This window comes from Motacilla alba, chromosome 20, assembly GCF_015832195.1.
Source record: "Motacilla alba alba isolate MOTALB_02 chromosome 20, Motacilla_alba_V1.0_pri, whole genome shotgun sequence".
Taxonomy (NCBI): Eukaryota; Metazoa; Chordata; class Aves; order Passeriformes; family Motacillidae; genus Motacilla; species Motacilla alba.
In genome coordinates, this window is record NC_052035.1 from 14,926,927 (window position 1) to 14,940,221 (window position 13,295).

Sequence of the window (13,295 nt, forward strand, 5' to 3'; positions counted from 1 at the left end):
CGCCAGTCCTAGGGCGCACAGGGGCGCCGGGGATGCCGTGCTTGACAGAGCGCTTTCCGTGGGGGCTTGGAGCCTGCGCCGGGCAAAAATGAGCCACGGTCGGGCGTTCCGACAACACTGGGCAGCGACCGTCCGGCCCCGGGCGTGGAGGGAGCTCGGGCTGTGCCAGGGGACAGCGGGCCCTTCCCTGAGCCCAGGTCACCCTTCGCTGAGGGAGCCCCTGCCCAGCTCTGTCCTCGTCGCCGCGGAGGCGTTCGGTGCCTGATGCGAGCCCCGCTCCGGCCGCAGCTGGCGAGCGACCGGGGGACCCGGGGCGAGCAGAAGGAGCTCAGCCCCGAACCGGCCGGGGCGGTGGAGGAGGGCAGCCCCGGGCCCTCGGAGCCGCCGCCGCCCAAGCTCAACAAGCCGCAGGTGAGCTGGAGGCTCGGTGCGACCGGAACCGGGCACTCGGCAGCGGGGCTGGGCTGGGGGCACCGAGCGGGGCCGGGCTTTGGGGCCGGGCTTTGGGGCCGGGCCGGGCTTTGGGGCCGGGCTTTGGGGCCGGGCTTTGGGGCCGGGCTTTGGGGCCGGGCCGGGCTTTGGGGCCGGGCTTTGGGGCCGGGCTTTGGGGCCGGGCTTTGGGGCCGGGCCGGCCGCGCGCTCCCACAGCGATCTCTGGCGGCGCCGGGAGGAGCGGCCCCGGCCCCGGCCCGGCTGCGGGGCTGCCACGCGTGTCCGTCCCCGTGTCCCGTGTGCCCATGTCCCCGTGTCCCCATGTCCCGTGTCCCCGTGTCCCCGTGTCCCTGTGTTCCCATGTCCCCATGCCCCGTGTCCCCGTGTCCCCGTGTCCCCGTGTCGCCGTGTCCCCATGCCCCACGTCCCCGTGTTCCCATGTCCCCGTGTTCCTATGTTCCCGTGTCCCCATGCCCTGTGTCCCCGTGTCCCGTGTGCCCGTGTCCCCATGTCCCCGTGTCCCCGTGTCCCCGTGCCCTGTGTCCCCACCTGCGGGGCTGCCACGCCGTGTCCCCGCCGACTCACGGCACCACCGTCCCTCTCCTGGCGGACACGGGATCTCTCCTTGCTCGGGGGCGAACGGGCTCCAGCTCTGGCCGGAGGCAGAAATGCCCGTTCCTCAGCGGTATCGAGCAGAGGGGAAGCGCAGCCCCCCGTGCCCAGGGGAGGCAGCCGGGGGCTTTGGCTTCTCTGCCGTGAAGGTGCTCCCGGGCGGCCTTGAGACACGATCTCGGTCCCCGGGGTGAGATATCCCTGCTCTTACAGCCGTCACCTTCCACCAAGAAAAACCACTGTAACTGGTTTCCAGCTGTTCAATTTTCCTGCCCAGTAAAGATCCCCCTCCTCACTGCCCCTTCACAGAGCAGGTCTGGGGCTGCTGGGGATTTTCTCGCCCCCTGACCAAAACCAGGCAAAGTTGTGAGCTGCAGTGAGAAATTCAAGAATTATGTTTTATGTCTGTGCTATTTTACCCTTCTCTTTATTCCTTTTCTCTATTACTATTTGTCAGCATTTTTCTTCTTTTAAATAATGTCAAAGCTTTGTTTTAAAGAAAAAAAAAGAGTTGTGTATATATATTTTTAATTTTTTTTTTTTTTTAAGCTTGAACATTTTTGAGCTCACCTATTTTCCTTCCCTGCCTGTTTGGCCCAAAAGCCAGGTGTTGGACTGCACAGAAGTAGGCTGGGAAGTAAGCTGGGACAATCTGGGAAGGCATTTGGAAAAGGAGACAGGTGTTCCTGCACATCCCACAAGTCTATCTTTAGAGGTTTTTCCCACAGTGGGAAGTTTGTTGGGAGCTGCTATGTGTCTCTTGGAAAATCAAGGTGTTTTGAAAGCTCAACTCACTCATCCCTGCTCCCAGACCCTGTGCAAACCAGTGGCAGCAGCTGCTCCCCTGGAAGCATCTCCTGTGTCCCACCAGGTGCAGTTTAGGATGTGGTGAATTTTTAACTCGACCCTGCAGACCTCTCAAGCTCTCTCTGCTCCTGAGGCACCGCAGTCCCTGTTTTTCTTCCGTCCCCACGAGCACTGCCATGTCTGCCTGTGGTTTGTGCTGCCGGATTCCGCGGCCCTCGTGGGTCTGCCACGTGTGAGCCGGATGATGTGAATGAGCTCTTTGGGTTTTTCATGTTCTTATTTGGTAAACTTGGGTTCGTGTTCTGGGAAACTCATCCCCGCGCTCCACACGGCCTGTGGATATAAATCTGCCCTGAACCCATGCTTATTGCCAACATTTTTCAAACCAGATACTGAGCAAGAGAGGGTTGCAGTTAACATAAACCAGAGGCAATTTATGATGACAAAGTATTGCAAGATGTGTGAGGGAAGAGACGAGCTGCTGAAATGTTTGGCTGCAGCGGAATGCTGTTCTTTGTTCAGTGGCGTCCCCAGGGCCCGCTCGGGCAGGGTGAGGAGGCTGCACATCCCCAGCTGCCCTGCCGGTGCCTGGGCTGCTCCGGGAGGAGGATGGAGACCCGCACTGCCCAGCAGCCCTTGCCTTCTGCAGCTCAGCCGCTGGTTTTTGCCGGGTTTGGGGCGTCTTGTTCTCTTTAGGGTGTTTGGGTGTTCGGCCTGAGGTGTGCCTGGGGTTTGTTCTCTTTTCCTTTAAGATCCCCTGAGAGCGGGTGTCGAGCGGAGCCCCGCTGTGGCTGCAGCAGCCCTGCTCTGGAGGCTCCCGGCTGCGGGGAGCACCGAGCCCCGCGCTCCTGGCTGCTGTCCGCGGCCCCAGGACAAAGGCTTCTCCTGCTGGGACTCCAGGGAGCTGGACTGGGGAAGGACTTGATGGAGATGATCCCTGCGGAGCCGGGCTCTGACGGGGAGCTCGGCTCTCAGCTGTGGCGGGGTCTGAGGCTGGCGTGCTCTGACACACGCAGATATTTTAAAAGCTCTCTGCTCTTTTAGCGAAGCGGAGCGGCGCGTGGGTTAACGGGGAAGTGTCCCCTGCTCCAGGTGGGAGCGAGCCTTTCCCCTCTGCTCCTTCGGTGGCGATAGGTGGCACTGCTGGCACGGGCTGGAGCCGCTGCCGCGCCCGCCGGGGCTGCGCCCCCGAGCTGCGGCTCCGTCCTCCGGGCAAGCCCGCTGCAAGCGGCCGCAGCAAGGCTCCGCGTCAGCACCTGAACCCCGGCTTCTGTTTGCAGGCAGGGGAGAAGGAAGCGACTCTGGAAAGTTCCATCTGAAAAGCCAGAGCAGCAAAGCAGCTGGGAGATACCCTCAGTATCTGCGGCTCCCGGTGCACTGTCCTGGCCGGGGCCAGACCCCAGACACCAGCTGGGACTGACTCTCCACCGAGCCAGAGATCTGGAAAAGGCGGGAGAGGACAGTTCCCTGCAGGGTTATTAGCGAGGAAGCAATTAAACCTTTAAAAGAAATGATCTGCACTCTGGCTGTCCACCTTCATAACATCCCTGCTTGCTGGGGACAACCTGCCTGAGGCTGGTGCTGGGGCGGGCTGATTCTGCATCACATTGCCTCTCCAGCACTTCATCCTCTCAGTTTGGCCTCAGCAAATGCTTCTTCCCAGGCTGCACAGGGATGAAAGCACACTCCCACCACAGGGCAGAATTCCTCGCTTATTTGCAGCCCTGAGGTTTGCTGGGTGTGATCTAGAGAGAGATAAGAGCTGCTTTATTCTCTCTGATGCATGACCAAGTCAGCTTGTTTCCAACATGAATGATTAAAGACCCCCGTGCATTTGTAATGACCATATTCTAATTAAAAAGCAACCCCCTCTTCAAAAATTTGGGCAGCTATAGTGGCATCGTGCTCACCAAAAAATAATTAATTATTTATATGAAGTGCTCTGGTCTTTAAATTACTTGGGTTTAATGTACTGCAAAGGCACTTGTATCAATAACAGGGCTATTTTGCTTCCACTTAATCATCACAATTTTATTTATTTATTTATTACCAAGAACAAAAATACCCAAGCTGGTCCATCTGATACTTTGCTGCGCCGCTGATGGGCTGCTCCTCCTCCCAGCCTTACATTGCAGCAGTGGTGGTCTTGCTGTTCTCTCACAGCCCCCTGAAGGCTGTGGAGCTGTGCGTGAGCCAGGATGGGGCTCCTGTCACCCCGTGCATGTGTCACCACGGTGGTGCTGTCACTGACCCTGCGCTGCTTTGGGGGGCTCTGCTCGCTCCAGCTGCTCCCCTCCGAACAGCTCCGGGTCCTTCCGGGTGTTTATTTTTAGGGTAGTGGAGGCCTTGTGTTTTTCTGGCTTCTCCTATTTCTCTGAAGTTTCCTTCAGCCATGGCAGCAGTTCAAGGTGAGGTGGAAGGAGTGACTGAAGCAGAGGACAGCTGCAAAGCTGATGTGTGGGTGTAGCTGGATGATGCAGTGGTTCTGGGCTGGTGCTCCTCTTCTGCCTCTTGGTTAGCAGCAACCCTTCATTTTCTCTTTTTTTTAATTATAAATTTTTTTTTTCATATTTCCATTCAAATCAGGCGGGATTCCAGCTGCCCCTTGGGACTGACTGACGTGCTGGTGTTAATGTGTGTTAATTCCAGAACTGGCAAGACTGTTCAGCAGAAGCAGCTTTGGAAACCAGGAACTGATGGGCTGCAGGAAGGGTTTGCATTGCTGCCATTGCTAAGAGGGGGGTCAATAGATTAACAGGATTTGCTGGTTAAAGGTAAAGGAGAATCCCTGAGGAGAAGTGGGGCAGAGGCCCCTGGAGTGCTGCTGCTGGGACACTGAGCTCCCAGGCCGGCGTGGCCAGGCTGGCAACTGCTGAGTGTGCGACGTGAGGTGGGCCCAGGGGACACTGAAAACCTCAGGTACCTCCTGAAACACCAGCCCTAATGCTGGGCACTGCAGCCAAGGTGACTCCCACTGCCCCAGGGGTGTACTTGTAACACCCGTGAGGTTCTCACAGGGCAATCACAGCATGGCAGGAGTGGGATGGAGATGTCCCCTAATCCATCCTCCCATCCCAAGCCAGGATCGATATGTCTAGACCATCCTGACAGTGCTTAAGGATCTTTTCCTTGAAAGCCCTAATGATGTCTCCACTCCCTATTCTCCTTGGGCACACTACCCCAGGACTTCACCCTTTTTTCCCCCAACAGTCATCCTAATTCTCCCATCCTACTGTGTTTTGTCCAATTCCCAGCAGGCAAGGAGCACAAACCATTGCTATCTTCTACAGAAGCCTTTCATGAACAGAAAATGTTATCCCCTCTCTCTCTGCCTTCTGTTTCCATGAGTTGACCTCTTTCCTCCACCTCTCCTCAGAGGCTGTTTTCCACGTCCCTGGTCACTCCTTTTGCTGCCCTCTGGGCTCTCGCCAGTTGGGCCTGACTTCCTTGATGAGCAGTGCCCAAACTTGGATGCAGGGCTCAGCCGAGGCTGTGGTAGCAGGGCATGTGTCTCACATACAGCTTTTCTGTTTATGAATTCCAGCATGATAGCTGCAAAAAAAAAGCAAACAATGTCCTGGTAGCCCTTGAGATTTGGGCATGGTGGAGATGAGGCCCATATAAGTACATAGATGGATGTGTGGATGAAATGCAGACTTTCACCGGTCAGACAGAAGGAACCGAGCGTGGGGCAGCGGCCCCGTGGTGGCTGCTGGTGTTTGTGACCCGGCTCTGTCCGGCTGAGCTGGGGGAGGAGGGTCCTTCCCACCCCACAGGACGCTCCCCAGGACACATCAGCAGCCCTGAGGTTGTCCCCTGGGGACACACCAGCTGGGTTTGCCATGCTGGGGCTCCCAGTCCCTGTGGGCCCACGAGCAGGGAGGGTGTGAGCCCTCCTGCAGCCGGAGCTGGGCGTTGGTGCCTGGATGCACAGGCAGCCATCAGAGCCGTTCTCCTTTGCTCTCCGCTGCTGGGGGAAAAGGCTCTCCGGGAGAAGATGAGCGGCACATTTCCCCCTCCCCTCAGCCCGGGCGTTAGGCAGGAGCTGCTGCGTGATGCAAAGCTGGGCTCTGCAGAGGATGGCAGGGAGGCGTGGAGGAGCCCGCGGTGGTGGCTGGAATTCCTGTTGCCATAACAACCCAGCGCAGCCCTTAAATATAGAACCGGTTTTACCCCAGAGCCCGGCTCCGTCCTTCCTTCTGCAGCACCGAGCCGGCGGGCTCTGCTCCCTGCTGGCTGCCACCTGTGGGACCCCCAAGGTCAGAAATGGGGCACCCCTGCAGCAACGTGTGCTGTGTGGGGTCAGGGGACCCCCACGACTGCGGGGGCTCTGTTCCATTCACAGCTTTGGTGTGTGGGGCCCAGATTCTGCTCCGGCCCAGTGAACATCCTCGGGGAGGCTGGACCGAAAGCAGAGATCCCCTGGAGGAGTGGAAAACATCTGGAGCAGCTGTGGCTGTGGGGTGGAAGGGTCCCGAATGCCGCCGGGCACAGTGCAGCTCTCCTGGCAGAGATGGTCCCGAATCCAGCCAGGAATGGTCCCGAATTGAGCCCAGGGATGGTCCCAAATCCAGCCAGGAATGGTCCCAAATCGAGCCCAGGGAATGGTCCTGAATCCAGCCCAGGGAATGGTCCTGAATCCAGCCAGGGATGGTCCCAAATCCAGCCAGGAATGGTCCCAAATCCAGCCAGGAATGGTCCCGAATCGAGCCCAGGGATGGTCCCAAATCCAGCCAGGGATGGTCCCGAATCGAGCCCAGGGATGGTCCTGAATCCAGCCAAGAATGGTCCTGAATCCAGCCAGGAATGGTCCCGAATCCAGCCCAGGGATGGTCCCAAATCCAGCCAGGAATGGTCCCAAATCCAGGCCAGGGACGGTCCCAAATCCAGCCCAGGGACGGTCCCAAATCCAGCCAGGGATGGTCACAAATCCAGCCCAGGGATGGTCCCGAATCCAGCTGAAGTCCCTTAGTCTGAGAGAAAGGTCATCACGTGGAAAATTTACCGTGTGCCTTTGGTATCTCCAGTGTATGATTTCACTGCAAAACCATCTGTTATGTTTATGTTTATTGCCCAGCAAATTGTGTAGATGCTTTTAGAAGTTCTTGTTTATCTATTTAATTAAAAATTGGGCTTTATACCATGGATCAGGAAGAGCCCTGAACGGCAGGAATTATTTATTGGTGCAATACAGTGGGAGATCTCCCAGAATCCTGGCTCTACTCTGTTGGTTTCATTACGGTGGTGTAGTGGAAGTAATTTAATTCTGTTAGTTTGTAAGAAGGATACTTGGATTGCAAGACAAAGCTGCTGCTTGGTATGAAATGCTAAAATTAAGGTTTTCTCATAAAATCCTAATTCCTCTCCCTTGTTAATCTACAGAGAGGTGCAATCTGCAAATGTCAGATGAAGCCCTTGTTCTTTACCATCACCAATAGCATCTTATCCCTCTGAGTATTGTGTAATTTTCTCCCGGGTGAGCCACTGAAAGTAGCTAACTTTCCTGAAATGGCCTTTCCTTCCTTCTAGAGACCAACACATGGTGGAAAATTCCAACCTGAGCATTTTTAGCTTTGGCAGAGGTACAAGTAACTGAATCCAGAACACCCTGGGCAGGTCAGGCAGGTGCCCCCAGTGCAGCAGTAGGAGGCAGCTCTCCTGCACTGACTCCTTTATCCCCTCAGAGGCATTTTCCTTCTGTTGACGTCTTCTGAACCAGATTTGAAAGAATTAGGCCGTAAATCTTGGGGTTTGAGAAGGAAAGATACCACTTTGTGGTACCACAGCCCCAAAAAAGGCATTGGGGTTCAATATCAACTGAACACTGAGTAAAACAGCAAGGACTTGCTTTCCATCGCCTGGCTGTCATCTCCCACCTCTCTCTTTCCTGAGATTTGTTAATTTTAACGCAGCCAGTGCACTGACCAGCGCCCTGGGGTGATGAACAGTGCCCTGGGGTGATGAACTTGTAGAAGAAGTCGCACTCCAGCCCACCCTTGTTCATGTCAGCTTTGTAGCTGTGGGGCTGCAGCTCTGAGGCCGTGTCGGGGGGTCTGAGGGGGGCTGCGTGTGCTCCGCAGTCATTCCCAGAGCTGAGCCCTGCAGAGCTCATCCTGGAGATGTGTGCCAAGGGAAACCCACCGCCAGAACCCAAGGGTCGTGACTTGCGATTGGCTTTGCACGGGGATCCGCTCCAGGGCCACAGAGGCACCGCGGGCCGGGTCCGGGCTGTGGTTCGGGGTGTGCACAGGTGCCTCCCGCAGGGCGCTGCCTGGAGGGTTCTCGCCTCTCCCCTGCTCCGGCGGCAGCTTCCAGCGGCCCGGTGCTGACACAGCCTCCCGGGGAGAGAGGGGCTCCTTCGGGATCCGGGAGCACGGGGTTCAAACCTGCTCACCGTGAGCAGGCTAAAGGGTTTGTTTGTACCTGCAAAGTCACCCCCTAAATGTACTTTAGTCCATGTTAGGGCTGGAGCGTCACATTTCTCCTGATTAAGCAAATGACGGGGAGGTTTGGTTTCGAATTGCGCTGCAAAGATTGTAAAGCAAACCGCCGAAGTTCCTGCGCGGCTCCCCAGACAATGCTGCTTGTTTGTGCTTGCTCCTATCCTAATTAAACTTTTTCCACAGGGAAACTCTAGTTTTAGTCAATTTTTTTTCTTTTTTCCAAAATTGAGCTGTTCTCTTTTGGTTTACTAAACTGAAATCCACAAAGACAGATCCTTTAAGAACAGATACTGAGACCTGTTGTTCACATTGTTGAGTCTGACTTTTAACACTTTGAGCATCTTCCCTGAACTCCCTTGCCTGCAGGAGTTCTGGGGGCTGTTAGCTGCTTTGATGGAGAGGCAGCTGCCGGGACCATGGGCACTCACTCCCAGAGGGGGCACATTCCCTGGAGCTCAGCCCCTGAGATTCCCTCAGCCCGCATCAGCCTCCGCCCTGCTGCCATCCATCCCCCTTCCTCCTCCCCTCGGGAAGTGGGAACAGATTGTGCAGCCACGCGTAGCACCCCGAAAGCCAATTCACATCCTCTCAGGACTTTTACTGCAGAGAGTTGAGAAGCACCCCTGCAGGACCAATGGCTTTAGGCTGGGGGGAATTGCTGCTGCTCCATGGAGCCTCAGATCTCCTGATCCAGGACAGTCGCGCTGTCCTGGCGGGTGAGAGGAGCCGGATTGCTGCGTGGCTTCCTGTGCCCCTGCGCAGCAAAGGGGGTGGGCAGGGCAGGGCAGGGCAGGGCAGGGAGCACACGCTGGCCCGGAGAGGAGGCTTTGATGTGTTGCTGGGTATTTATTTACCCTCCTCTGCGGATTTTGGGGGAGAACCATGCACTCTTTATGAGCAAGGGAATAAGAGACTGAAGAGCAGCCGTGAGAGGAGAGCCAGGGGAGTGCAGGGGAGCTCAGCTCTCCACCTCTCTGGGTTTTGTGCGAGGCTGTGGCTGGCCTTTGTGAACGTGCCAGAAAATAGAGACAGGGTGAGGGAGTTGAAGGAAACTGGGGAGAACATCTCCAGGTGTGCTTCCCACAGGTGGGGCGAGGGTGAGCGAGGGGCAGACACCCCCTCCGGGCAGCTGCGGCCCTGGGCAGAGCCAGGGCAGGCGGGGGGCGTCGGGGGAAGAGGGAGCTGACACCCCCACAAGCATCTCGGTGCTCCGGGCTGGGGGATCCCGGGCGGAGCAGGGGTGGGGCACCCTCAGCTGCCTTCCACAGCCCTCGGGGCAGGGGCTCCGCTGCTTCTGAGACCAGCAGGAGTGGCGAGGCCAGCTGCAAACGCGGGCTAAGCTTGAGCTTGAAAGGCCATCAAAGTGTTTTGGAGAACTGCTGTGAAACACTGAACTGGCTGCTTGCTTTTCAAACACCATGGTTATTGTCAAGTTTGGGGGTTTGCTGGGATTTCCTGATTTAATGGGGCTTAACAGCTTGAATTGAGGGCCTTTTAAATTTTGCATTACGCTGGCTGTTGTTAATTATGTTGTTAATATTTAATGAATGGAAAAAGACAAGGGTAGGTAGCTGATAACTCTTCTAAAATAAAAATCTCTATTATGACAACCCTGAGGAATCTTTGTATTGTTGTTAGGTACCTGACAACTCTCTTAAAGTAAAAATCTCTATTGTGACAATTCTGAGGAATCTTTGTACTGGTGTTACTTTGGTTACTGGAATGACAGAATGTGAAGGCTGGGAGAAGGCAGAGAAACCTCGCAGTGCCAGGGCCAGGAGCTTGCAGCGTGGACGGCAGGGAGGCCATGGGGACAGGAGCTGCCCAGCTGGTGAGTGCTGTGGCCGTGTCTCCCCCGAGCTTCTTGTCCTCGTTATCCTCAGGAAGCTCTCTGGAGAGGAGGAGATTGGACATTCAACTGGACATTCAACTGACGGCGCTTTTCCAGCGTTAGACCACCGAGCAGATTTTGTCTGTGGCCGAGTTCAGTGTTTGCTTTGCCTCTGAGGCTGAGCCTGTGCTTGTTAAAGGGCAGCTGGGCAGACCATAGGCCCGGGGGGAAATCAGGGGGTGGGACAGGAGTCAGTGCTGGCAGGAGCACGTTCAGGTCACAGCTCCCTTGCTGCCACCTCAGGGAGCTGCTCCCAGGTTCAGGTGGAAGCCCTTTAGGGAGGGGACCTGACTGCTCTTGCCTGCTGTGAAGACTGTGCGAGCAGGCAGGGCCTCCTGCCTGTGACTGCCTCTGAATTCCTGGGAGTGCTGCTGCCTCCAGGTCCTGGGCCCTGGCTCTCCCAGGCATTTGGCCTGCTTTGTTGATAGGTAGGAGAAAATGTCTGCGATCCTTTTGCAAGTTCCCAAGCAGATGGGTGACAGGGACAAATCAACCCACTGGGGGCTTTGCATTCCTCAGCCAGCAGAAATCTGGTTTTTCCCTTCCCAGCCTGTATTTTTCAGAAATCTGTATTTTTCCTTCCCAAAGCAATTGTGTTTGGTCTCAAGCCTGATGTGAACACGACAGACACAGCCAGGAGGGGATGTTTTACACCCCTTAGGGGGTAGGCTGGTGCTGCCAAAGCTTCCAGTGCCCCCCAGAGTCATCCCCATCGAGAGGAGAGGAGAGGTGGGTCTGACAGAGCCACCCCGGGGAAGAGGAGCCAGGGCCAGCGCCTGTGCTCAGCGAGCACTGACAGAGGCTGAGCAGGTGCAGGGGAGGAAACGCACATCCTGAGAGAGGCAGAGAGCTGGTGCCACGGGGGATGGCCCTGCTGTGCTCTGTGGGACCTGCACCAGAAGCTTCTCTGAGAGCCAAAGTGCAGGGGCTGCCTCCTGCCCTCCTCCGGAGCGCTGCCAGGTGAGTGGGGCTGCAGCTCTGCCAGCCCCTCCTCGGGGCAGCACCAGGGAGGGCAGCCAGCCCGGAACCAGGGGGTTTGGGGTACCCCCGGGACTTCAACATGCATCCAAAACGTTTAGACAAGCTGAAAACTTCAACTCTTTATCTTACTTTAAGATGAATTTTTGGATGGTGTTTTGCTGTCTGCTGCCAGTCTTTCCCCCTGGTATTCCAGTCTTGCCACGCTCCTGGGCTCTCAGTAGCACAAGCACTATCCATCTCAGTTCTTTTTGCACTTTTCAACACTTGTTATGGATCTCTGCCAAGGAACCTGATAATTTTTTTCCCATTTAAGGAAAAGAATTTTGGGCTATAAAAGAAAATCTCCATTGTACCTAAAGTGTTTCCAGTCTGGAAAGAAAATCCCTGGAAACTGAGGGAAGTCTTAAAGGGACGTAACAGGAAACACTCTGCAACAGAGGCAGTTTATTGTGCGTGATTGCCTTTCCCACTCCCAAGGACGAGTACAGGGCCCTCGGGCTGCAAGAACAATATGGGTTATTGTTACCTCTAGAGCTCGTTTCAGAGTGTGAAACTCAGCAGTGGGGAGCCAGCCAAAACTCAGGGCCACCAAGGCTGCTGCTCCCCTCCCTGTGGGGACCCTGTGTCCCACTGCCATGGCTGTGACAGGGCCGGGCCCTGCTTTGCAGGGTGCCAGGAGCCTTCCTTTTCCCACAGCCCTTTGTTCTCCTGCCAGCAGTAAATGAAGCGAGCCAGCCTTCCCTCTTGCTTCACAGGATGGCCAGAGGATGCCAGACCGTCCCACGGCACAGGTGCTTGGGAAGGTGGGATGCTTCTCCTTGTGCAGGCAGAGGAGTCACTGCAGATCAGCAGAGGGATATTGATTTCCACATGTAGGCTCAGCCCATGTCCCTCTCCTGCTGCAGCTCAACAAGCACTGCCTTACAGACCTGCTCTGCCTGGCAGCGAAGCCCAGATATGTCTGTGCCACCGAATGCAGGCCTGGAGAACCTGTCTGCGCTGTGCTCTGCACATTTCCTCTGCGGGGCTCGGGGTTTAAGGTGCTTCCTTGTCAATAGCTGCTGTAGTGCCGGGGAGAAACAGGGTTTGCACAAACTGCATCCAAACATTTGGCCGGCTCCCGAGGCTGGGGAAATAACAAACCATAAATTAAGTTTGCAAAGCTCAGAGTACAAAAATATCAATTGAAATGTGTATCCAAACCAAGAGTGGGTGAAACAACCTTGGAGAAGAGCGAGCGGGATGCACATTTCTGCATCTTCAGGCCTGCACTGCCCCTCGCTGACAAACTCTTCGTGTGGGACAAGAAATGCTGCAGGGAACAGATGTCCTGGGGGTGGAGACATCCTCTGCTCTCCCCAGACTCGTGGATCACCCCAGGCAGAGCCAGCTGGAGGAGCTGCCTGGGGCAGGGCTCCCTCTCCCAGCTTCCTCAGTGCCATTTTCAGCGGTGGCCAGAGGAGCAGTGTGGAGGGGGAGCTCTGCAGGAGCCTGTGCTGCCCCTGCTCCTGCCCCGCTCCAGGGCTGCCTCTCCAGCCCCAGGGTGGAAGGGGAGCTCTGCAGGAGCCTGTGCTGCCCCTGCTCGTGCCCTGCTCCAGGGCTGCCTCTCCAGCCTCTGGGCAGAGCAGTAGTGGCAGTGCCAGGCCAGCCTGCATGACACAGGCAGGTACAAATGTCCTGCTAATAAAGCCAAGGTGCCTCTCCCCCAGTGATTTAACTGGTGGATCTGACGCATCTCCCTGCCTCAGGCTACTTGTCATTTTCCCTCCCAGCATCACGGGGGAGACAATGTGCCCAGGAGGTCACATTGGTGACAAACCCTTGCTCTCCTGCGGCACCTGCCAGCTGGAAGTTTCAAAGCATTTTACAATCATTGCCAGACTGAGCTTCCTAGGCCTGATCGGGGGTTTTGTCTCTGTTGTAAGAGGAGTGAAGTCGGCCGTGGAGGAGCAATGATGACAAAGCAACAGGAGAGCTGAAGTGCTCTCCGCATTGCCCTGATGTCTGCCCTGCATTGGAAGCACCCATGGGGTAGGAGAGTTACCTCACGGGAGGGGCCCTGGGCTGGGATGAAGCTGGCCAACAGGTTTAATTCCCAATTCTTCCTTCCACCCCTTTCTGGGTGATCT